The sequence below is a fragment of the Choloepus didactylus genome, chromosome 6 (assembly GCF_015220235.1).
Source record: "Choloepus didactylus isolate mChoDid1 chromosome 6, mChoDid1.pri, whole genome shotgun sequence".
In the NCBI taxonomy this organism is placed as follows: Eukaryota; Metazoa; Chordata; class Mammalia; order Pilosa; family Megalonychidae; genus Choloepus; species Choloepus didactylus.
In genome coordinates, this window is record NC_051312.1 from 111,189,071 (window position 1) to 111,216,680 (window position 27,610).

Sequence of the window (27,610 nt, forward strand, 5' to 3'; positions counted from 1 at the left end):
TTTAATCAATCACATATGCAACTAATACTTATTACATATATTCTACATGCCAGGCACTATTCTAGTTGCTAAGGGTAAGGAGGTAAATCAAGCCAACTCCTTGTCCTCATAGAACTTACATTCTAGTTGGGGGAGAGATGTCAGAGACAAAGAAATAAGTCAGTCGAATGATTAGAAAGCCCTTCAAGCTCTAATTTTACATGCATCAAGTTGGGTTCTATTGGAAAACTGGATGCCAAAGATCAAATCCCTAATAGGAGGGTTCTGCTGGAGGCTGCTCCTGCTCTCTAACTTCGATGGCCCATTTGGTTTCTCTGAAGACCCTAGGAAATCACTTTTGCTCATTGATGAGAGGTTAGGAGGTCCTGTGGTCAGTCAGAAAAGGGTCCTCCTCTGAAAGAGGATGTTGATCCTGGGGCCTTGACCAATCTCACGAGGAACTATAGTTCACACTTATTGTTTAGCCCATAAAAACTCTGGGAAATAAGGCCCTCATGAATGGCTCCAAAGCAGAGGATATCTCTCCTGTCCTCTGGGCCTATTATCAGCTACCTACTACCCAGGCCGGCAGTGTGCTACCCAGGAAGCACATTAGCCTAGAATCTTGCACACAGTAGGTGCTCAGAAAATGTTGATACTTAACAGTTTTTTTTTTTTTTTCACTGATATTAAGGGAGAAAGGCATGCACAAATAATTACCATACAATATGAGTGCAATACTGAGGACAGTATACTTACAGCTTAATTAGAATGAACACAGAGATGGAAGTGACTAATTCATTTGGGAGGGGTAGGAATGGTCAAAGAGTGTGTAATATTTCAGGAGGACTTTGAAGAATGCATGGGTTCTAAATAGACATAATTACATATGCAAAGGCACAGAACTTAAAAGAACATAGTTCCATGTGACAAGAGACTGGGGTGTGTTTATTAATTATTTGGTTAATTAATATATTCATTCAACTAATATTTATTGAGCATCTACTATGCACTAGGCACTAACCAGGGGTTTTACCTATACTATTTTTATTTGATGCCTTACAACAAGTTAAGCTTACAGAAATCACTTCTCACCAGCTCCCATTAGGGTTAAGAACAGTATACTTAGTAACAGATATTCATGATCTTAACAAGCCAAGAGTGATATATTAAAGAATCACATGTGTCTTGAGAATCCTAGTATGAGTGTTTTTTAGTCTGGTCAAAACCTTTTATGACTTGTAAAAAAATTTAGTCCCTACCTTTTCCAGTTCCAAAAGCCTCCTTGCTTTGTTTGATATTCCGTATTCCACAGTCAAATTGACCTAATGAATAACAAGACTGTAACCAGCAGTGATGACAAAAGGAGCATCCAGGACTTACTTTGCCGTTAGCTCAGATCCATAAACCTTAGCAGATTCTGCTCAAGACACTTTATCTAGCGTGGGATAGTCTGCTTGTTATCTTCCTATAGCTTTGGCATAATTTGAAGCACATATTAAAGACTCACAAAAGATCTGCTGAGTTCCATCTGTCCAGTTTTCATTCTGAGCCATTAAGAAGTTAGGTTAGTAAATCCCTTTAGGAACACTCTATCTTTGGCCTAGATTCTCGAGTGGAGAGAGTAAATAAGATTCCAGTGGATGAGGGTGGAAAGAATGTCTGTATCAGGAATGGATTTTGTGGCTAATAATGGAAATTCAAATGAATAGTTTAAAGAAAACAGAGGCTTATTTCTTATGTCAAAGAAGTCCAAAGTAGCTGTCCAGGCAGAAATGGGAGTGCCACAGCTGTCAGGAGCCCAGGCTCCTCCTATCCTTCTTTCCACCATTCTTGGTGTGCACTTTCCCTTTTCAAGTTCAACTCATGGTCCAAGATGGCCACCGAAGCTTCAATCCAAAAGCAGAAGGGAGGGAGGAGTAGGAAAGGTAAAGTCTCTGCTTACTGCCTGCCCCCCTTTTAAAGGCCTTTCGAGAAAATCACACCCAACTGTTTTAATTTACATCTCATTGACCACCCACAGTTGTAAGGAAGGATAAATAGACTGTTAGCTAGGCGTATTTTTTGCCAGGAATGAAATCCAGTCTTCTTTCCAAAAATAAAAAGGGAAGAATGGATAGATAGTGACTCTCTACCCCTTTGCCCACCTCTCTGGGTCAGTAATTAAGCTTTACTGGGTTTCTCAAGTCTCTAGCACACATCTGGGATTTGAAATCAGGAAATAGAACAGAGTAAGGTGTACTTTTCCACTGGAACTTCCAACATCTATTTCTTTCCTGGATACCTGGATATAACTATTCTATAAAGTTAACCTAGAAACTGTAATAAGCATCAGTGAGAATGAAAAAATCAGCTTGAAGCAGGAAATGGAATTTGCCAAGAATCTCAGCAGATGAAATTCTGCCTAACTACAGCAGGAGTCCAGAATGGTTTTTGAACAGAATGAGATTAAATAAATGGAGGAAAAGGGGCATGTTTTCTGCCTTGGTCAGGAATATTAAATTCAAAAACCCTGGGTTGAATGCCTGCTAAAGGCACCCCTTCTGTTCCCAGCTTCGATTTTAGTGCTCTAGTCAATAAACACCTATGCCTCCACTTTCATTACCTTCATGCTGGTTTGAATATATTATGTCTCCCCAAAGCCATGTTTTAATCCAGTCTTGTGGGATATTTGGATTAGGTTGTTTCGGTGGAGATGTGACTCACCCAACTGTAGGCAATACTTTTGATTAGATTATTTCCATGGAGGTGTGGCCCTGCCCATTCACATGGGTCTTGATTAGTTTACTGGAGTCCTTTAAAAGGAGCAGACCCAGATGCTTGGCAATGCTTTGAGATGCTAGCCTAGCATTTGCTCCAGAAAAGTGAAGAGAAACAAGCCCAGAGACATTTTGGAGAAAGCCGTTTTGAAACATAACCTGGGAGCAAAGGACCAGCAGATGCCAGCCATGTGCCTTCCCAGCTGACAGAGATGTTCTGGATGTATCAGCCATTCTTCAGTAAATATATCCTCTTGTTGATGCCTTAATTTGGACATTTTATGTCCTCAGGACTGTAACTGTAACCAAATAAACCCCCTTTATAAAGGCCAATCCATTTCTGGTATTTTGCACAATGGTAGCATTAGCAAACCAGAACAACCTTCATCAGGTCATTTAGTGTTTTTTTATCAAAAGAGGCCAAACATGTTTGCAGAGATGAATGCAACAACAAATGTGCCATCATTTTTTCACCTAATAAGTCACATAAAGAGCCAATTTTAAGGAACATTTTTGCATTGAAATAAAGGGGCAACCCATATTTTGTTAGTCCTGCATCATGTTAAAAAAGGCAGAGAAGAAAAACATATGACATGGTCCTTATTTTCAATCTCATTGGGAAGATATGCCATATGAGACAGACCCTACTAGAAAGAGGCATCAAGCAAATCAAATAGGGTACCGATGGGGTTACAAGAACAGGGGGAAGCCCAGAGAAGGGAAGGCTGATGAACCAAGGTGATTAGTCCAGTATGCAAACAAGATGTCACCACTAGAGGTTAGATACATAAGAACACCATTGTGTAGCCTGACAGGAAAGTCAGGATCCATAATGAGGTATCAGGCTAAACAAGAGAGGCAGGAAAGTCTGGACTGGGTGACCAAGAGTTGGTGCACTGATATCCAGCTCAAACAAGATGGTATAAATAAGAGTTTGGTTATTTAATCAAATGTGGGGGTGAGAAGGTCAAACTGTGCATGAATAATAGTAGAAGAATATGGTACATATATTAGGTTCTGGTACAAATGTCCACCCAACAGGGACAGAGATGAGATCAGTGATCCTAAGGTTCACAGCTTATTGATCATGGTGGTTTTGCATTCTCTTGTAGTAATCACCTTTCAGGAATCTGACTGGGGTCACACTGGGACTTTGAGACCTTCCGGCCCAAGCAAGGAGTATGGAGACAGTCCTTGAAGGTAATCAATTTAGTTGCGCCTCACTGCCCCCCTCCCAGCTCCATCTTAGTTTCCTAGGGCTGCCATAGCAAAGTAGCACAAGCTGGTTGGCTTAAAACAACAAGAATTTATTGTCTCACAGTTTTGGAGGCTAGAAGTCCAAAATCAAGGTGTCAGCAGGTCCATGCTTCCTCTGAATTCTGTAAGTTTCTATCTGTGGCTTGCCAGCAATCCATGCAGTTCTTTGGTTTGTGGCTTGATTCAATCTCTGCCTCCATCACATGGCTGTCTTCTCTCTCTGTCTCTGTCCAATTCTCCCCTTCTTGTAAGGATATCAGTCATATTGGATTAGGGCCCACCCTATCCCAGTTTGGCCTCATCTTAACTAATAACATCTTCAAAGATACTATTTTTAAACAGGACTCGGGGTTAGGATTTGATCATATATTTTGGGGGAAGCACAATTCAACCCATGGATCCTCCTTTTTCAACACCTCAAGAGCTCGGCAGGAGGAATTATGGAAAGTGTGAGGCAAGGAGTTCAGTTCATCCTGTTTAGTCATTAGTCAGCCATGGTTGAAGTGCTTCCCAATAAGTGTCAGTTGACTGCCCTCCATGTATAGAATAACTACTGGCTGGACCATGTCAGGAAGCCTCGTATGGCTCATCCAGGCATTATCTCACTGCCTGCCCCTCATGAGGTTCACAGCCTTAGAAGGAACAGAGGAATGGTGGAAGGGCTCCCACTCAGCCCATCTGCCCTGAGGTCAAGCCACCAAGAGATAGTCTTGGGAGCTCTGATAGCAGTGCCACAAATCAGGAGACCTGTCTGCCTTGTGGGGAGACCTAAACTTCTGCCCAGTGGCTGTGGAGTCACTTTTATGAGTGACTGTGGGCAGGAACATCTCTCCTGGGGCAATCACACATAGTTATGGATGTGGAAGTACTGATTTCATTGCTTTTTAAATAGCACACTGTCTTGATAACTCATTAAATCCCAGTCATTCGCAGCTTGCCCCCTAGAAATCAGGAGAAGGAAGCTACCTTCTCCTAAGGTTTCTAGTAAGAACTTGATATTACAGAACACCTTTCTGAAAGGACCTCAAAGCTTTAATATAATTCATCCCAATCTCAATTTACATGTGAGTAAATGGAAGCACCAATTAACCAACTTTCCTGAGGCACAGAAAAAGTGTGGGGACAAAAGGTAGTACTGTAATTAGCCAGACTGGACTTCACCCCAGGCGAAGAGTTACAGAAGATGCCAGATCTTAGCATATGAACAGCTTGCAAGCAATTGCTATCCTTCCATACCTCAAGAAAATCCTAACTGATTTTCAATCATTTAAAAAAGTAACCTATAGTAACTTTTTTTAAACCACCAACTAGAAAGACCCAAAGTGGCTTTCTATACAGATAGTCTGGTAGTGTGTTTGGGTTGGGGTGAGGTGGGATGTGGACAGCATAATTTTAAAAGAAGTTGCATCATGTGCTAGGCCAATATCTTATCCATTGCATCAAAATGTTTTTCTTGAAGTAAAAAATGAGGGCCAATTTTTCTCCAATTTATAAATCTATATTTCTCCATAATTAAATTATGTTGATTAAAAATAGTCTGTCTATAAACTACATTTTCCCTTTTTCTCTCTTGCTTCACTGAGAGATTCTTCTCAGTCTCTTCATCTAGCTCCTTCTTACCTCTTAGACCACTTGACATGAGAATGCTCCAGGGCTCAGTCTTTGCTACTCTTCCCATTTTAATCATACTCACTCCCTTGACAATCCTGTCCTGTCTATGGCTTTAAATGTGATTCCAAGTCAAGACTTGCCCACTTGACATCTTTAACTCAGTAAGTCAGAAATAGAACTCCAGGAGAGCACAGGCACAAAATGACAGAGTAGGAAGTTATACATATCACTCCCTCCACTAGAAAAATGAAAGAACTGAAAAAAGAGACTAATTAACTAAGTGGTAACCCTGGAACTAGAATGGCCATTTTATAACAACTACAAAAGTGTCAGAGCAAGTGAGAGGCTAAGTAACAATACCTACAAATATGTATGCTAGTATTATTTCATTTTTCATTTGTAATGTTGTCTTTTATGTCTTATAAGGCTGAAAAATCAAATGCATAAAATACAAGCCTAAATCTTTGTTACTGGGCACACAATGCATAAAGATGTAATTTGTGAAACGAACAACATAAAAGGGAATGATGGAGGGACGTAGGTAATGTGTATGTGGTAGGCTATTGGAGTCACGCTGGAATCAACACAAACTAAATTATAATATATGTGCCAGTTTGAATATATTGTGTCCCCCAAACGCCATTATCTTTGATGTAATCTTGTGTAGGCAAACATAATCAGTTTTGATTAGATTGTAATTCTTCGAGTGTTTCTTTGGAATGAGCCCCACCCAGCTGTGGGTGACGACTCTAATTGGATGATTTCCATGGAGTGTTGGCCCGCCCATTGGGTGGGCCTTGATCAGTGGAGCCATATAAATGAGCTGAGGGGCAGAGGGAACTCAGTGCAGCTGTGAGTGATGTTTGAAGAGGAGCTACAGCCAAGAGGGTCACTTTGTAGAATGCATTGGAACTGAGAGAGAGGCTTCAGCTTACAGAGACATTTTGCAGACGGCCTTTGAAAGCAGACTTTTGCTCTGGAGAAGCTAAGAGAGGACAAATGCCCCAAGAGCAACTGAAAGTGACATTTTGGAGAGAAGCTGAAGCCTAGAGAGGAACATCCTGGGAGAAAGCCATTTTGAAACCAGAACTTTGGAGCAGACGCCAGCCACGTGACTTCCCAGCTGACAGAGGTTTTCTGGACACCATTGGCCATCCTCTAGTGAAGGTACCCAATTGTGATGTGTTACCTTAGACGCTTTATGGCCTTAAGACTGTAACTGTGTCACCAAATAAACCCCCTTTTATAAAAGCCGATCCATCTATGGTATTTTGCATTCTGGCAGCATTAGCAAACTAGAACAATATATATAGTAAGTTAAATGTAACCCCATAGTAACCATAAAGAAAATATCTAAAAACTCTACACATAAGGAAAGTTTAAGTAATTCAAAATGGCTCACTATAAAAGATCATCTAAATGAAAAGGAAGGCAATAATGGAGGAAAAGAGGGACAAAAAGGTGTTCAACCTATAAACAACAAACAGCAAATGGCCAAAATGAATCTTCCCTTATCAGTAATTTCCCTAAATGTAAATGATTTAAACTCTTCAATCAAAAGACAGGGGTTGCCAGAATTAATTAAAAAAATGACCCAACTATATGTGTTTACAAGAGACCTACTTATATCTATAAATACAAAGAGGTTGAAACTGAAAAGTTGGGGGAAAATTTCATGCAAATAATAATCAAAAGAGAGCAGAATGATTATATTCATATCAGACAAAATAGATTTTCAGTCAAAAACTTTTACAAGAGAAAAAGAACATTAAAAATCAATAAAATTGTCAAATCAACAAGAAAATTCAACAATTATAAACAAACATGCACCTAACAGTAGAGTGCCAAAATATATGAAGCAAACATTGACAGAATTGAAGGGAGAAATAGACAGTTCTGCAATAGTTGGAGATTTCAATACACCACTTTCCATACTGGACAGACCATCTAAACAGATGATCAAGAAGGAAACAGAGGACCTTAACAACACCATAAACCAACTAGATCTAACTGACATTGATAGAACACTTCATGCATTAGCGGGAGAATATGCATTCTTTTAAAGTGCACATGGATCATTCTCTAGAATAGACCATATGTAAGAGCACAAGAGAAGTCTCAAAAAATTTAAAAGTATTCAAATAATAGAAAGTAACCTCTCTGACTACAATGGGATGAAGCTAAAAATCAATAACAGAAGGAACACTGGACAATATGTGGAAATTAAACAGCATACTCTTAAACAATCAATGGGTTAAAGAATAAATTACAAGGGGGATTAGAAAATACTTAAACACAAATGAAAACAAAGACACAACATACTCAAATTTGTGGGATGCAGCTCAGAGGGGGAATTTATAGCTATGAATGCTTATATTAAAAAGAAACACTCAAATTAATAACCTAACTTTATATTTTGAAGAACTAGAAAAACAAGAGCAAAGTAAACTCCAAGTTAGCAGAAGAAAGGAAATAAGTAAGGTGATAGTGGAGATAAATAAAATATAGAATAGAAAAACACCTGAGAGAAGAAACAAAATATAAAGTTGGTTTTTTAAAAAATCAATAAAATTTACAAACCTTTAGCTAGACCTGAAAAAGAAAAAAGGGAAAAGATACAATAACTAAAATCAGAAAGGAAAATGGTGATATCACTACTGACCTTACAGAAAGAAAAGGATTATAAAAGAATATTATAAACAATTGTATACCAACACACTAGATGATCTAGAAGAAATGGAAAAATTCCTAGAAATACACTAATTATCCAAATTGACTCAAGAAGAAATAGAAAACATCAATAAGCCTATGACAAGTACAGGGGTGGAATCAAGAATCAAAAAACTTCCATCAAAGAGAAGTCCAGGACCAGATGGATTCAGTGGTGAATTCTACCAAACATTTAAAGAAGAATTAATGCCAATCCTTCTCAAATTCTTCCAAAGAATTCAAGAGGAGGGAATACTTCCTAATTCATTCTATGAGACCAGCATTGTTCTGATACAGAAGGCTGGTAAGGACATCACAAGAAAAGAAAATTACAAACCAATTTCTTCTATGAATATAGATCCTTAAGAAATTCTTAAGAAAATCCTAGCAAACTGAATCCAATGGGATATTAAAAATGTTATAAACCATGACCAAGTGAGATTCATCCCAGGGATGCAAGAGTGGTTCAACATACAAAAAACAGTAAATGTAATACACTACATAGATAAAATGAAGGGAAAAAAACACATAAGTGTCTCAATAGGTGCAGAAAAGTTACTCCTCAAAATCCATAACACTTTCTTGATAAAAGCTCTCAGAAAAGTAGGAATAGAAAGGGACTTTCTCCATATGATAAAGGCTATTTATGAAAACCCACAGCTGTATCATATTCAATGGTGAAAAATGTAAATCCTCCCCCTAAGATCAGGAACGAGGCAAGGATGTCCAGTTCACTGCTATTCGGTATCGTACTATAAGTCCTCCTAAAATCAATCAATTGGGCAAGAAAAAGAAATAAAAAGGTATCCAAATTGGAAAGGAAGAAGTAAAACCATCTCTATTTGCAGATAACATGATCTTATATGTAGAAAACCCAAAGGGATCCACAAAAAAACTATTAGAGCTAATAAATGAATTCAGCAAAGTTACAGGCTACAAGATAGTTTGTTTGCTAAAACTGCCAGAATGCAATATACCAGAAATGGGTTGGTTTTTTCAATGGGGATTTATTAGGTTTCAAATTTACAGTTCTAAGGCCATGAAAATGTCCCAATTAAGGCAGCTGAGGAAAGGCTGCTGGCATCCGGGGTTCCTCTGTCACATGAGAAGGCACATGGTGATATCTTTTGGTCCTTCTTTCCTGGTTTCTGGTTTCAATGGCTCTCTCCAAAATGTCTTTATGTGTTTTCTTTCTATGCTCTCCTGCTTTACTTGCCTTTTATACTCTCATAAAGGACTCAGTGAAGGATTAAGACCCACCTTGAATGGGCTGGGTCACATTTCATTTGAAATAGTCTAACCAACATATTCCACCCACAATAGGTCTGTCCCCACAAGAATGGATTAAAAGAACATGGACTTTTCTAGGGCACATAACAGATTAAAACCAGCATAGTCCACCCTCTTGACTCCAAAAAGACATGTTCTTTCCATATGCAAAATACATTCATTCCATCACAATATCACAAAAGCCTTAAATCATTTCAGTAACAATATTAAATACAAAGTCTTATCAAAGTCAGTTACAGGTGTGGTTTTTCCTAAGGCAACTTTCCCCTCCAGCTGTGGACCTGTGAAATTTAGAACACATTGTCTGCTTCCAATATACAAAGGAGGGACAGTTATAGGATAAATGTTCCCATTGCCATAGGGAGAAATTGAAAGGAAAACAGGGGTCACCAGACCCAAACAGTTCCAAAAAACTTCAGGGCAGGCTGCATGAGATTTCAAGGTCTGAGAGTCATCTACAGAATGATGTTTTATCCTCAAGGCTTGAGAGGGTGGCAGCCCCACCCTCTTATGCAGTGCCTTACGCACCATGGACCTGCTCTCTCCAAACACTGGGGTGAGGGTTCCAATATCTCCAAGTGTTGGGGAAAACAACTTGGTTCCACCCTCTTCAAGCATCAGGGCAGCATCGGAATCCGCCATCTCTGGAGAACATTCTCAACCCCCTTAGAAGAGTGGGGGGGGGGTGTTAGCCAGGCTTTCCCCAATCCCTGGGTGTGATGACTAGGTTCATGTGTCAACTTGGCCAGGTGATGGTGTCCAGGTGTCTGGTCAAGCAAGCACTGGCCTAACCTTTACTCAAGGACATTTGTGGCTAGTCAACTGGCTGCAGCTGTGACTGATTACATCAACAAGGGGCGTGTCTTCCACAATGAGAGATTTCAATCAGCTGGATTTCATCCAATCAGTTGAAAACTTTTAAGTGAAACAGATACAGGACCTTCACTTCTTCTTCGGCTAGCCAGCAAAGTGTTTTCTGAGGAGTTCATTGAACACTTTCATCAGAGCTGAGGTGTTCATCGAACACCTTCATTGGAGTTGCCAGTTTGCTGCCTGCCCTATGGAATTTGGACTCTTGCATCCCCACAGTTGCGTGAGATACTTTTATAAAATCTTATATTTAGATATCTCTTGTTGATTCTGTTTCCCTAGAGAACCCTAACTAATACACTGGGGAATGTGCCCCATACTCTCTGAGGCCTGGAGTAGCAGCATTCTTCCTGAACAACAGGGCAGCCAAGCTTGTCTCAGTCCTCCAGGCATCTGAGAGCCTTGGGGTGATAACACTCTTCCTGAATAATGGGGTGGAAGGCCCGCTCTCTGAAAACTCTGGGGCAAACTCACCCTCTCCACCTGCATGAGTGGGTCTGCTCTCCTGGCTGTAGGTTTCTTGACTCCAGACTTCAGCTTCCATGATTCTGTCTTTGAAATCATTTTACCTTCAATCTGTCCTTTTTCTGTCCCTTTTAGTCCAGATGGGGAGTGGTTCCATTTATACAGATCCCAAAAAAACTTGTTGGTTTAGCATGCAGCACACAGGAGTCCTAACCGTCAGACAATTGGACCTTCCACAGATCCATTATGGATAACTCCGTCTCCAGGCCTGGCTCATCCTGAAATGGTTGACTGGTTCCAGGTTTGGTTAAATCCTCACATGGGGCAGTCTTCTCTGGGGACTCATTTTTTGAAAGCTCAGAATTTTCCAAACTATCAACTTCTAGTTTCCTTGTATCCAAGAGTTCAGTTCTCAGCTTATCCCTTCCCTCTCACATTTTGCTATAAGCTGCAGGGAGATGCCAGTATGCACTTCCCACAGTTAGTTTGGAAATTTCCTCAGCTAGCTATCCAAGCTTATCACTTTCAAATTCTCCCTTCCATCCAACACCAGTACTCAATTTTGCCAAATTCTCTGCTACTTTAAAATGAGGGTTATCTTCCTTCCAGTTTGCAATGACACATTTGTTATTTCTGTCTAAGGCCTCATCAGAAGCACCTTTAGTGTCCATATTTTTACAAATATGGACAATCTAGTCTCTTCAAAGCAATCTAAGCTTTTTCTATCAAGCATCTCACAATTATTCCAGAATCTTCCCCTCACCATTTATAAAGCCATTCCAGCATTTTTGGTATTTGCAAATCACAGTACCCTACTCTTCTGGTACCAAAATCTGTTTTGGTTTGCTAAAACTGCCGGAATGCAATACACCAGAAATGGGTTGGCTTCTTTCAATGGGGATTTATTAGGTTACAAATTTACTGTTCTAAGGCCATGAAAATGTCCAAATTAAGGCATCAAGAGGAAGATACCTTCTCTGAGGAAGAGACCTTCTCTGAGGGAAGGTACATGGTGACAAATGCTAGTCCTTCTCTCCTGGGTTCCAGTATCAATGGCTCTCTCCAAAACATCTCTGGGCATTTCCGTCCATGCTCTCCTGCTTTACCTGCCTTTTATCCTCTCATAAAGGACTCCAGTGAAGGATTAAGATCCACCTTGAAAGGGCTGGGTCACATCTCAATTGAAACAGCCTAACAAAAAGATCCCACCCACAATAGGTCTGCCCCCAGAAGAATGGATTAAAAGAACATGGTCTTTTCTGGGGTACATAACAGACTCAAACTAGCGCAAAGATAAACACATGAAAAACAATTTTTCCCTATATACTGGCAATGAACAATCCAAAGGGTAAATTAAGAGAATGAACATTTACAACAGCATCTAAAAGAATACAATATCTAGGAATAGATTTAACTAAGGCTACAAAGACTGTTATATTGGAAAGTACCAAACACTGCTGAAAGAAATGAAAGAAGTCCTAATTAAATGACAATATAGCCCATGTTCATGCATTGGAAGAGTTAATATTGTTGGTATGTCAATATTACCCAAAGCAATACACATATTCAAACCATCCTTATTAATATTCCAGAACTTTTGTGCATCAATTTGAAAACTGATCCTCAAATTTATGTGAGACTCTGAAAGCCAAACACTCTTAAAAAGGAAGAAGAGGGTTGGAGGACTCATACTTCCTGATATCAAATTGTATTACAGAGCAACAATAATCAAAACAGTGTGGTACTGTCACAAAGATATACAAACAGATCTGTGGAATAGAACTGAAAGGCCAGAAATAGACCCACACATCTTTGGCCAATTGAGTTTTGACAAAGGTGCTAAGTACATGCAGTGGAGAAAGAAGAGTCTCTTCAAGAACTGGTGTTGGAATAAACAGATATCCACACGCAGAAGGTGAAGCTAGGTCTTTATCTCACCCCATTTACAAAAATTGACACAAAGTACATCAAAAATATAAATACAAGAGCTAAAACTATAAACCACTTAGAATATAACATGGGGCAAATCTTTGTGACCTAGGACTCAGCAATGGATTCATAGACATGACACCAAAAACATGAACAACAAAAGCAACTATAGATAAATTTGATTTCATCAAAATTAAAAATATTTGTGCATCAAAGAAAATTATCAAGAAAGTAAAAAGATACCTAAAGAATAGGAGAAATTTGTTTCAAAGCATATATCAGGTAAGGACTTAATATCCAGAATATATAAGGAACTCCTACAGCTCAACAACAAAAAGACAACCCAATTTAAAAAATGGACAAAGGATTTAAATAGGCATTTCTCCAAAGAAGATATACAAATGGCCAATAAGCACATGAAAAATTGTTCAACATCATTAGCTGTTAGGGAAATGCAAGTTAAAAGCATGAGATACCACTTCACACTCTCAAGGATGGCTATTATTAAAAGAATGGAAAATAACAAGTGTTGAAGAGGATACAGAGAAACTGGAAATCCAGTGTATTGTTGGTGAGGATGTAAAAGAGTGCAGCCACTGCAGAAAGCAATATGGTGATCCTTCAAAAGTTTAGATATACGCTTACATTTGACCCAACAATCCCATACTAGTTATATATCCAAAGAGAGGGAAAACGGGGTCTATGCATATACCCAAGGGGAGGGAAAACAGATACTTGTACAGCAATGTTCATAGCAGCATTATTCACAATAGCCAAAAGCTGGAAATAACACAAATGTCCATTAACAAACCAATGGACAAACAAAATGTGGTACATGCACACAATGGAATATTATTTGGCCCTAAGAAGACATGAATTTATGGGACATACTGCAATATGAAAGAAACTTGAAAATTTGTGCTCAGTGAAACAAGAAAGACACATAAGGACAAAAATTGTATGATATCACTTAAAAGAGATGATGAGAATAGCAAATTCACAGATAGAAAGCAAATTCGAGGTTACTGGGGGGGGGGGGATGAGCAAAGGGAGAGGTTTTATTTGTAAAAATAAAAAAATAATTTAATAATAAAAGAGATAGAACTCCTGATCATTTCCTGAAAACTGTTTCATTTACAGTGATCCCATATCTTCTGATGCCAACTCCATCTTTCAGTGTTCAGACTAAAAACCTCCAGTCATCCCAGAGTCCTATATTTCTCTCTTACTCTCCATCCTATCAGTCAGAAAGCCTGTTTCCTCTACCATCAAATTATATCCACAGTCAACCACTTGCCACCTCTGTGGTCTGGGCCATTGCTATCTCTCACCTGGATTTCTGCAATAGCCCCCTGATTCTTCTCCCCTGAGTCTACCCTCAACATGGAAGTCAGTCTTTCTCTTAAAATATTGTTATTTATTCCTCTGCTCAAAATCCTCCAGAGTTTTCCCATCTTCCACCTTGTAAAAGCCAAAATCCTTACAATGGCCTCAAGGCTCCACATGTTGTAGCCCTCCCTCCATCCTGCCACTCCCTTCCTTCTCTGAGTTCATTTCCTACTACTTTTCCCATTAATGACTCTGCTGTAGTTTAGCTCCAGCCCTCTTGGCCTCCTTCCTATTCCTGCCAAGCACATTTCCACGGTAGGGCATTTGTATCAGCCGTTTCTTCTGTCTGGAATGCTCTTCCTTTAGATATCTGCATAGCTAACCCTCTCACCTCCTTCAAGTTTTTCTTAGCCTTCAAGATGACAAACCCCAAATTAAAAAGGAACTCTCAGTACAATGGAAATAATGAGTTCTCCTGAAAGATGGAAAGCAATGGGATTGGATTAGGACTAGAAACTGTATCCCAGCATGTGAGCAATGGCAAGCAGAGAGCACTGCCATAAAAGGTGGGGCTGGCACCAAGGGCTACATACTGGGAGGCAGGAAAAGAGGGCACCAGAGAGAGATTCCAGTATAACCAAGCCTTCAAAACTCTGCCACAGTGTCCCCAGAGAGCTCAGAGGGCCCATGTTTCTAGTATCCAGATTCTATCATGGCAGAGATCAAAGAGAATAAGGAATGCAAAAAGGTAAGTTACTGCATTTAGTTGGAAAGAGGTCATTGGGAACCTTAAACAGAATGGTTTAGAAGCATGACTAGAGAAAAAGTTAAATTTCAGGATTCTCTAGAAGAAACTGGAAGATCATATTCAAGTGAGTTTAAAGTTTATATTCTAAATTATTAGTGTAGGAGATTTGGAAGTCAAGAAAAAAATGAGCTGGTTTCCCAGGGGAATAGACAACCCTTGAGATAAAGGTTAATATGAACTGCTCTCTGATGCATGTCTTTCCTTGTGAATAAGAAAAATGTTTGTCCAAGGAGGAAGGAACTTCTTGGGGAGGAGGGATAGGATATGCACTTTAGAGTGGAGAGAGGCCTCTTGTTCTTTGGAGGGATGTGAGGATGTGGCGTGGGGAGAAGAGAGGAGAGGGCTACGGAGAGACATTTTCAGAAGCAGGACCCAGAGTCCTGCTTACCCAGGGTTAGGAAAGGATTTTCCTCTCCTGTGCACTCATTTCAGTAGTGGGAGTGAGGGCAAAGCAACTGGGAGAGGAGAAGGACAATTTCTTTTTTTTAATAAGTGAAAGCCCATTGATTGCTCATACTTTGATATAGCTATAATATTCCCTGCAAATGTGACATGACACTTGAAATTAATCAAACGAATCACATGATTTTAATAAATAGTTAAAAATTTTAACATATAACAGGAAGTCAAATAAGGGAAAAATTAGGTTTTGCCAATATCAAATATTTGCAAATATTTTGAGTATTAAAAAAATCGTCAGAAATTGCCACGCAAGTGAAACCCACTGTCTTACCCATAACATTCCTGGTAACAAAGTCCTGGACTCCTGACCTCAGGAAAGTGGTTTTCACAAGCACCCTTTTGGAAAATGTCATAAAGTGACTTCATTGCCCAATAATTACATGGGACAGGATGGGACAGATGATTTATGCATCAATCTTAATATAGAACACCTACTAAAATCATTTCTTTTTCAACTCCTAAACTTGTGGACACACTGTCTCCTTTTCTTTTTATCTTTTATTTCACAGTCTGAACAGATCAATTCTTGCTTCTTGTCTGGCCATTCATTCATTCACTCATCCATAAAACATGTATTTAGTGCCAGACACTATGCTAGACTCTTACGATAAAAGAAAATAAGACACAGTCCATATCTTAAAGAAGCTTGCTGTCTAGTAGGGGAGGCAGGCAATTCAGAAAATTCCTACACATGGTGTTCAATGTCATGATTGCAGTTCTTATGAGGGCTTAGACCTTGGGGTAAGTGAAGGCAGAATTTCAGGTGTACACACATCTAAACCAAGTCTGGGTTCAAATGGGTAAAGGAAGGGCAATTCAGGCAGATGGAGTGCATTTCACAAGGACTTAGAGAGCAAGATTGTACAGTCTACGCAGAAAGCATCCATGTCCTTGTGGACTTAGGAAGCAGGGGCTTTCCCCCATATGGAGACACTACTGTCTCACGAAAGCCCAGCAAACTGGTGTTATGCTTCATATGCTCGCTTCTATCCCATTATTCTCATAAGGAAGGCACATTTCTACAGAGCACAGAAATCAGATGCAGTAAAGGCAAATGCTGAAAAAAACTTAAGAAGTGTGAGTAATATATATGTGATGGGCATAAGGCAAGCTGTTCACCCCCCTTCCCACACGGGGGTGATGGGAAAGTCTGACACCTGCCAGTCACTAGACAGATGCTGCTGTTAGTGCTTCTGGAATAAACATAATGGCCATCAATATGGCTCCAATCAACAAGAGTGCCCAGTTGGGAAGGAATGCACAGCACTGTCATGGAGCAGAGTGGAAAGACCTGTTGCCCACTGTCCCCATGTGGTGTAGTTTGTGGGACCCTGAAAAACTTGCCTGGACATCATGTCTGCTCACCAGTTTCTTGAATACTCCACTGGTTATGGTTTCAAAGATATCTGTTAAGAAGTAAAAATGTCATCTGGGTGAGTGACTCATTAAGCTGATATCACTCAGCCACACTTAGCATGAATCCATCAATACAAAGCAGGGTCTGATGAGTAGGACCCAGGAAGACACAAGAGTTAATGGCTACAAGGGAATTCACAAAAGCTTTGGGACATGGGGCTAGGCAACGGAGAGGTAGTAACAAAAAGCTATTATGTCCTTTTGGAGAAGAGTTCTGCCTAAGAGCAGCAGGCTATCAAGAGTAGGGGAATACACTTCCCTCTTCCCAACTTCACATGAGGTCAGACTTTCAATACCAAAACACTAGGAACGATGTTTTTGCCATCCATTGGCCAATAGATAACATATGGATTCTAGCTCAAGGAAAGTGTGGACAACTCAGAGGTGATAAAAGCTGGTGTTAGATGGGTCACAGGGCAGTTGACATCAAGGAAGCCCAAATATAATTTAATAATGATGAGATAAATACATAACATCGTGGCTGCTTTGCTACTTCCAGTGTAGAAGTTATCTGCCATCATTCTTCATTCCCTTTTACCTTCTCCTCCCCTACTGTATTGGTTTCCTATCACTGCATAACAAGGTACCATTAATTTAGAAATTTAAGACAACACAAATCTACTGTCTCACAGTTTCCATGAGTCAGGAGACTAGACATGGCTGAGATTGGTTCTCTGTTCAGAGTCTCACAAGGCTGCAATCAAGGTGTTGGCCAAGCTACATTCCTATCTGGAATTTGGGGAAGAATCCATTTCCAAGCTCGTTCAGGTTTTTGGCAGAATTCATTTCCTTGTGTTTGCAGGAATGAGAGCCCCAGCCTTTTACTGGCTGTAGGCTAGAGGCTGCCTGCTGTTCCTAGAGGCTGCTCTCAGAGTCTAATGGGCACCCATATTTCCTTGCCACATGAACTTCTCTTGCTCCAGTCTGCCAAGATGGAGTAATATATAACCAAATCGCATCCCATCACTTTCGCCATATTCTATTACAAGTCACAGTTCCCACACAAACTCAAGATGAGAGGATACGTGGAGTGTGGACACCAGGGGGCAGGAATTATGGAGGTCACCTAAACATTCATCCGGCATAACCCCCAAGACTGTCCCTTAAATTACATTCTTATTCTCCACCCTAACGAAAAGTCACCCTATCAAAAAGACATTGTTGTATCGAGTCTATGATTCTGCCTAATACAAAAGGTTGAATTAATAATTTTAGAATGTAAGGGTCTTTAAGATCTTCTAAGGCATGCTTCAGCTTGGCGGCTTTCTCCTCAATACCTGTGAGTGATACTGTGAGCTGGAATCCACTTTCCTCTCATTCTGAGTCCAGGCTTGCTATTATTCTTTCAGTTCCTTCTATCCCACGGCATCTATATTTATAGCAGCTCCTCTTTCAGGGAAAACAATTTCACCACAATTTTTGGCTTCTTGTTTTCCTTCCTTGACTGAGTGCATGACGAACTGCACCGTCCCAGGAGGGCTGTTTTCTGTTTTTACCTGCGGTCTTTGAATTATTGTATTACCAGCTAGCTTTGCCTGCCCAGGCTCCTTGTGCTCTTCATTTCTTCACTAATACAATTTTTCGTGTGAGTCCTTGGTTTTGTCTTCCTGCATGTCATCTGCCTCTAGGGAAATTATCAGCTGTGAGCAAGATAGAGCAGTCTGTACTGTGCCGTGACTCTGAGGAATGCTTTCCCCATAGTCTGTTGAAAAAGTACCAGGCTTACAAAAATACCAGCCATGGCAACTTAAGCCCCAAACAGCTGCTGGTGCCGCCTAATGAATGCAGTCCTCAGTGGGACTGCATAGTGCTTCTGCATTTCTCACACACTGAGCAGGAAACTAATCTTTCTTCTCTTGCTTCCCCCTCCACCTATGCCCCCATGCTTGAACTCTTCTTTCCACTTTACCCCAGTCTGTTGTTTTTGCCAAATGTTTCAGGTTCCACAGATCTGACTTTTTCTCGTCTCTGCCATGAAACATGAACTCTAATCCCTTACCTGGTGGTCATCTCCCACGTGAAACCAATCCTATATGCTGCAAAGGGACCAATTAAGAAGCTATTTCTCTTTCCCTAAAGTTATTTGTCACGGCTCAAACTAATTCAGCCAGCTTCCAGAAGTTCCTTTCTCCCAGCATGTTTAGCAGCAGGAAGAGTCAAATGTTCCTCAATGCCTATGGCTCACTCCCCATATACACAAACAGGTTTGACGAAATTCAGTTTAAAAAAACAACATTCAGTTGAGACCAGAAGACCCCAAATGTTTTTCAACTTGAAGTTTCCACTTCTCAACCAACTGTTTTTGTGTCCTGTTAGCTCAGCCTAAGCCACTGACTATTTGAAAGTTGTGTTGGTAGGAGGCTTGTTTATTTTCCAGGCCACTGGGAAACCTTGTGGGATATGACTTTATGGCTGTGTATCAAATCCATCAGTAATTATGAGTGCACTGCAATACACATAGGCAAGACTAAACCTCATTTAGTTATTAAGATTTAAGAGATATTATTGATTGGTTTGTCCTCAATGGGTAATATACATATGGACCAAAAGTATTACTTTTATATACATACACAGTCTGATAATATAAATAAAATATATATTATATAATGACTATATATTTTATATAATGTATAGCCTATATATTATACATTGACATATAAGATTTATAATATATATACATGTATATGCATATGTGTATATATGTATACAGATGTGTGTGTGTGTGTGTGTGTGTGTATAATCTGCAAAGTAATGCATGATAACAATAAAAATACAGTCCCATCCTGTGGCCCTTGTCTCATCCCCACCAGTCCTGCTCCTCAGAGGCAACCGATATTTATTTCTGTTTTTAGGTCCTCTGGCCTAAATAATATGTCTATATTGTTGTTTCTGTTTTTACGGACTAGCAATGTTTAGCTATTGGCTTCATACAATGATCTTTGAGGCTTTAGCTACTGTTTTCCCGCAACCCCTCTTGGCAAAGTTTTAGGATATTCTCTCAATCTACAGTGTTCTAAAATTTTACTATAATATGTTGAGGGGTGAGTCTATCGTTTTTTATTAGGCTTGGCACTGCATAGCCTCTTTATATTTGGAAATATTCTCCTGTCATCTCTGGGAAATTTGTTTTGTGTTTTGTCTTTGATAATTTCTCTGCTCTCTCTAGAAATTCTACTAATGAGAAATCAGATCTCTCAGGTTGATCTTCAATGTCTTTTAATTTCTGTTCATATTTTATTTAACTGTCTTTTACTTTATTTTCTAGGCGCTCTCCTCAACTTGGCCTTGCACCACATCTACTGGATATTCAATTTTGGCATCACACTTTTAATTTCTGAAAAATGCATTGTCTGAGACCCTACTGTTATTTCATCTACGCAATATATTCTTGAGTACTTCTGAGTATACTAAGTTCCCTTCTATTCCCTAAGTTCTCTTTTTTGTCTTGGGCACAACTGATGTGTTTATGTTGGTGTTTCTCTTTCTTGCTGTAGGTTTTCCTCAAATATCTTGTGATTTTTGGTTGTCTCTTCAGATTTAAGAATGAGCAATAAACAGACCGACCAGGAACTCTGTGTATGCATGCAGGATGTGTCAGCTGGCAGGCTTCCTCCAAGCTCAAGGATATGGGGCCTTCTAGGATGGTGGGGAGCCCCAGGTGTTGAACGAGGAGGACCATACTCTGGGTCACTAACCTCCACACTGGCTACCCTAGTTCGAACCCAAACAATTCATTCTATTTTGTTAGAGAAGAGCCCTCCAATTCTTTTCCCTGAGGGTAAGTACTTGAATTTATATTTCATGAGGAATGGGTGGAAGGGTGCGGCTGGGGTCAACTGTACTATAGACAAAACTTCTATTTCAGTCTTATCTTTCTACTCCCTCCTTTTGAACCAGAGCCTCTCAGATTTTTCAAGGCAGATCAGCTACCTGCTGTGCTGCAATGTCTTCTGCTCATATTCAAGGCTGCATCTTTCTCTCCTCTACCTCAACAACTGACATTCTTTCATCCATTTTCCGTATTCCAGAAATTCATTGATATCTCTCATCTCTCTACCATTCATTTTATTGTTGTGAGATAGTTTTTGTTTTTTAAATATCCTCTCAACAGGGGCTCAGCAAAGAGATGCAGTTTGTACGTATGATCCTGAACAGGAATTTAGAATGAGAGTAACATCTCCCATTTGCTCTTCAAGGGACCCATGTGAGGTTAGTGTCTGCTGGGTTCTTTTACTCAAAATTGTATGATATCAACAAAGGTCTAAATGATTGAATTCACACTGAAGTAAATTATTCTTAAAATGGCTGTGAACATCTATGTCCTCTTTAAATGAGGATCATAGTACCTACTTTACATGTTTATGAGAATTAAAGGATAACATATACATATATATGAAAGTGCCCAGCACAATGCTCAGATCATAAAAGGGACTAAATTAATAATAGTTCATTTACTTCTCCCTTGTCATCTGTTGATTATAAGTGCTATCTAAAAACAATTCTCCTATTATCTTTTACATTGGATTATTTGGTATCATTTCACCCCCACTCAACACTGCAGCAGCCGAAAATTTTATGTACACTCTATGTAGATTCTACAAGATCCACTAGTGCTTTCAGTGTTGGGGTTGCTTATTCTTGTTTGGTTCCTGTAAGTTGTAAAGAAAATACGACATTTGGTAGATTTCGGTTATGATTTGCTTATTTTCTTGCCTCTATTACTTCAACTCCAGTTAGGTAATGGAAAGAAACTCTCTCTCCAAATTCTGTACAGGTAATGGATTTTGCAATTACTGCTTTTAGAAATTGCTTTTAATAGACTTCACCTAATTGCTTTATTTGGAAAGTCAGTATCTAGTGAACCTAAGTGATGAAAGAAGGAGAAATGATCCTGAGGTGCCAGGGGTTACTCCAGCCTGGAGGACAGAGTACTTGGAATCAGCGCATGAATCAAGAATGAAACCCATACTGTAAATAAGCCCAGAAACATTATACTGAGCCAGGGCTGAGTTGACATGTGCTCTGGCCATTGCTAGTTAGTTAGGTCTTACAGAAATATGAGGATCACGGCTGGGTGGAGGCCTTTCCAATGATTCATTTATTTCTAAAGCTGTCTTTGGCTGCAGCTCAGCAGCGTGGGGAAGCAATATGTTTGGATAGGATGAGCAAAGCTTAGGAGAAAGAGATCTGTATTCAACCCTGAGCTTACCTTTGGCTTCTCTTTCCTTAGGCTAATTACATCACTTCTCTAAGCCTTCGTTTCCTCATCTTAAAAAAAGGGGATAATAATATTTACCATATAGAGTTATGGCATGGATCAATTGTCAAAGTGTGTTTAGCACATAGTAGATTCTCAGTATATGTTTGTTCCCATCTCTCTCTAACCCATACCTTCCCAGCTTTTTCTATAAAGAAACAAGATCACCAAAGCAATTTGTGAAAACACTGAAGAATCTAGGCATTGTTCAGCTGGATCCCAGCCTTTAAAAATCTGCACTTTCCATGACTGGGTGACTCATGAAAATGATGGGCCTTGGAAGACAAGGAATACCAATTTAGAATAGCCGGAACCATTGGAAAGTGGATTAAAGCTATTTACAAAACAATGACATTATGCAATCAATGACATTTCTAAATTTTAACTTCCAAACAAATGTATTAGACCTGAAGTTTTGTTTAAGGCCCCAGGAATTCACAATAATTTTGCCCTGACTCAACATAGATAGAAATAATGGTTCTTTCCTTTCTTTCTTTCATTTGTTCATTCGTTCTTTTTTAGTTTGAGAGCTTTTTCTTGAAGTTGAGTGAGGAGATTAAGAAAGAAGGCAGGTCTTCTCTACATATTTAATCTTCTGGGCATTTACCCCTTAACTGGATTATAACACAAAACCTAACAAATCATTGTAAAAACTAAGTAAAAAAAAAAAAGAGTATAGCAGTTTTGTGAGCAAGGATCTTTAAGCCTAGTTAGTGAAGCCAGCCACAGTAGAATAGAGTGGAAATGGTATTTCAAAACTTTCCCTTTCATTTGATTTCTGAGCGTGGCAAGAATCCAGGCAAATACATATACTAGAATTCCCAGGGCTCAGGACTGTGGGTGACTGACCCATTTCCCCATCTCCTGCAGGATGTCTGGGAATGTGATCTGCAGGCCAAAGGCCCAGGACCTGAAAGAACATTTTTTGTGCTTTCTAACAGATTTCAAAGATCATTTTGTACAGGTTTTGGGACACGTATGTTCGAGTCTCTGCCTGAGGGACTTTCTTAACTCTTCTTGGAGGTTTTGCCTTTAGGTCAGGCAATTTTTAAAACCGGCCCAGTGGAAGCTCCAAATGAGTCTACCAACGTATTTTAGAGGTTTCCAACTCACAAGCACACTGGGGCTTCCAGGTACATAAGAACTTACCAATTAAGTTGATTTAAGTTAAGGGGAAAAATACCTCTCCTTCACCATCCTCCAAGTTGAATATACTTTTCTTCTACTCACAGGGATTTTATTCCCTGTGGAGATTCCAAATGTCTTGGAGAGCCAGTGAGACATTTATATTGTAGTTTTCATAGCCTGAATGAGTAAATTAAAATCTTACTTGAGTGACAGTTTTGTTGAAAGGCATGAGATGGAGAGAAAAGGAAAAAACTTGGTCTTTTGTGGGACGGAGAAATGCTGGCCATTCCCTTACAGGCTATGTCATTTTGTTGAGTGTCACCCATAATTTTATCCCCAACCTTACATTACCCTTCCACTGGGAGGCACACATCAGGTTACTAACAGACTGACAGTCTAGGATAATGGTCAAGTCAGATACTCCTAAACAAGTTATTTAAACTTGTTGAACCTCTCTCTCTTCATCTTTATGATGGGAATAATAAGAGCTAACTCATAGGATTATTATGAGAATTTAATAAAATAATCCTTGACAAGTCTTTTTCTTTTATGGCCTGGTATATAGTAGTTGCTAAAAAAAATGTTGACATTATCATCATCTTCATCATCATCATCATCATCATCTGGTTCTAGTAGGTATGGTCTCCGAACAGAAATTATTTGTTACTGATTAGTTGCTGCCCAGCCAGACTCAGTTCTGTTTGACCCAGGGTTTTCATTTGTCTTCCCTTGAGCCATGAAAAAGAAGGTACACAAACTGAACCACCCTATTTGACCTTGGGGATAGGACCAGACTAACAGGGAATGTGCACATTGCCAGGACTTCTAGTGTATATTAAATACCTCCCTGAAATTGCATCTGTACCTTAGCTGTGGAAAAGAAGGTATAAATAGCCTCAGGGAATTGTAGATGAGTTTGAATGGGACTGGATATCCCGGGTGTCTCTTCATGAGATACTAATAACCCTCCCCTCTCTGTTTTAAAAGTAATGATGTGCAGGACTCATGGAGAAGAAAAGGACAAGTAATAAAGTCTCTACTCTGCTTTCACATCCTATGGCATCCCTTGGGATTTTTTCTTCAAGGTTTATACCCAGTGTGTGAATCCGACCCCTTGATATAACATTCGTGAACAGTTCTGTGCAAACAGTAAGATCTTGTTTCTGCCCCTCCTTCCAACTCCCCGTGGAATTTTCAGGGATGAACAGAGCCTTTTCATCCTGAAAGCAAGCAGGAATAAGTTAATGTCCACTTCCCTTTTCACCATCTTCCTCATCCACTATTTTCAAAATCTTCATGTAAGGATTTATGTAGTAAACAAGACAGGTCATGATTTGCTTATTGTGTGCGGAAGTTGAAAAGAGCTAGAAAGAAAGAGAACGGTTCCCAAACCTCAGGAGCTTTGGGAAATATACTTTAATCAGAGAAGTTCACTCAAAGGCATATCTTCCCAGTAGATATAAAATGAGCTGTTTTTAAAATTGCATTGTATCAGCTGGGATTGCCCTTCCAAAAGTCGCCTTGAGATTTATTATAAGACCATTGAGAGTTAATCCAAGAATGCAAATGGAGGGAGAGGAAGCTCGAGACTGCCACATGTAGCTCTTACTTTTCACAAAAGATATGTAACTCAGATATTAATTTAAGATATGACTCAGATAACTTAGGTATGACACATGATTCCCTCATTCTTTGTCCTGTGGGAAATCCAATGCCTTCCCTAGATTTCTGCAAATCCCCAGGGAACTTACATGCACATGATCACCTCTAAGCTGAGCGATTTATACTGAATTTTAGTTCAGTCCATGAACCCCCAGCCAACTCCCTTCTGAAATAGGTATGGAGTGCAGCCTCTTTCCCTGAGTTTGACCAAAATCCATTCACACGGGACTTTTTTGAAGGTATGTAAAAGCAGAGAAGTAAACATACCACAACAAAAACAATTTAAATGTGAGCATTATTCATATCTGTTCTTTAAAAAGTCCCTTAGACAGTTTCCAACTTGGGCAACAGCCTCTCATCACGCTACTGGGCCCTCCACTTTCCCCTCACTCACCCCACGATGCATACTCCAAATATCATTTCTAGTGGACAACTTAGTTCGCTCTCTCACCCTTCCTTCCTTCCTTCCTTCCTTCCTTCCTTCCTTCCTTCCTTCCTTCCTTCCCTCCCTCCTTCCTTCCTTCCTTCCTTCTTCTTTTCCCATTGTCTCCTGCTGATCCATGTCCACATGGTACCACTTTTAGTCCCGGTGGTTTAAGATATCTTTCCTATATGAAGCAGTTCTTTTAAAAAAAAGGAATTCTGTAGAGAGTTGCTAAGATAATAATTGTTTTGAAACCCTTTAAAATATGTCCCAGGGGTATATGAAAGTTGACTGAAAAGTGACTCCTATCTTAAGTTAATTTTGGGAAAGCTCACTATTTAGAGGACTGATAGGTTGAAACCACAGGCAATGTGAAAAATTCTTATTTTGGTTTTCCAGATTATTTTAATTTAAAAAAACCTCTGACTTCTTTTTTCTTCTTGGCCCAATGATGGACAGAAAAACTGAGTCTTCTTTCCAAAGTGAGAAGGGCTATGGCCAAGCCATTTATTAGTTTCAAAGGGAGGATTCATACCACATACTTTTGAGTTGTCTTACGTTGTCTACCTGTGTCTAGGCCTTGTTCCCACATAGAATGCACACATAACACACAAACACACATCCGGAAGATTCCTTTCCTTCCCTTGGCACAATTCAAGAACTTGAAGGAAGAGCCCTTCTCTTCCTCCAATTACTCTAATTTCATTCTGACTCTTGAAATTCCTTTAAAAGGAGATAAAGCCCTTTATTCCACAATTTGATATAGTATTTAAAATGCAGTCCAAGAGGTGGAGGATGGATAGTATAAATTCAAACCAAGAGGTAAACGGTTAATCTTAGATCTTTGTTTCCTGAGAGCTGTTGTGTATGTGTGTGTTCCAATAAAAGTTTATTTATAAAATCAGGCAGCAGGCCAAATTCATCCCACAGGTTTTTATTGTCGACCTTTGGTTTCTAGTATTACCCTTTCCAGCTCTCATAGAGAAATGGTGTAGGTTTTCCTGAGAGCTATTTTTTTGATATGGAAAAGATAAAATAAGAGAGCTTGAAAAGTGAACAGAATAGAAATGCTGTGTTGTAGATGAAGTCAGGGCATTTACAGAAGGGGCACCTGCTTTAGGCCAGTCAGTGATCTGGGACATTATCTACGTAACGTATCTTCTATAACTCTAAAATCACTCTGAAGGACAGAAATGATAGATTATCAATATTTTGTACTTGAGGAAACAGACAGCATATAAATAGAAGAGCTGGAAACCTGATAAACAAGATTCTTTTGTATTGGGCCACCCGCCATATCAGCACCCCATCCCACCCCCCAGCCACTCTGACCGTTTCCGAACTGCAATGCAAAATTCAACAAACATCTTTGCCTCCCCCCACCCCCCAAAAAAAATTGCGCAGAGCATCTGGTATGGGTCAGTAGGAGCTAAAAAGCTGCACTCCTTAACCCCAATATATATGCAACCTGGTCTCCATTTGTCTCTATTTAGATGCATGTGATTCACTCTTTTATTCCTGGGGAAAGAGAAAGAAACTTTATGTGCCTAGGTAAGGAGTGTTACTGGAGAGAAAGGAAATGGTTTGAGGAAGATGGAATATTGCCTCCTTTCTTCCTCTATAAAAGCTAGAGCTGTGTGTGTCTGTGTACCCATGTGCACAAGTATACCCTCATTCATGGGTGTGTTTTCAATTTATGAAAATCCTGAACACAGGTGGACAACACTGCACAGATTAAAACCATGTAGTATGGTTCCACCATTAAAATCTAATAATGATTTGGCCATAAACCTTCTAACTAGGGAAAGAAACCTCACAGAACCTTTCCATCCATTCTTATGTCAAGTAGCAAAGAAGAACAATTCATATTTCTATTATTAAAACAATCTAGAAAAGCTAAATTAAGGAGTGATTATTCATATAACTGGGAGATTCAGCTGAACAGCCCTCTAAAAAGGGAAATTTTTCCAGTTCACTTGGGGTAGTTTTGAACCTCAAATGGAGAAGAGTCAGAAGAAACTGATTAATTGTTCAAGAGAAACTTCATCATGCAACTGAGTTCAGGCACAGCTGTTTTGGGGCTCTGGCAACAAATTGTGATGTCAAATTTGGAAGGAGCACATCCCATCCCACTCCATCACTACTCTCAGTCCCAGGTACATTCAATTCCAGAAATGCTCTGGAACTCTGAGGATTGAGAGATTTGAGAGCATCTGAAAGGAGCAAATCTGGTGTGGACATTGGCATTCTCCAGG

At 39.6% G+C, this 27,610-nt stretch overlaps 1 long non-coding RNA gene across 1 annotated transcript in view; it reads left to right on the forward strand.

Moving 5' to 3' along the window:
• The first annotated feature begins 3,901 nt into the window (after positions 1-3,901).
• The window catches only part of LOC119538294, a 28,213-nt gene continuing 4,504 nt past the window's right edge, over positions 3,902-27,610 (forward strand). Inside the window, exons 1-3 of the long non-coding RNA XR_005217538.1 lie at positions 3,902-3,938; positions 20,150-20,662; positions 20,996-21,093. This is a non-coding gene — a long non-coding RNA (uncharacterized LOC119538294). The remainder of the gene's footprint in view (positions 3,939-20,149; positions 20,663-20,995; positions 21,094-27,610) is intronic.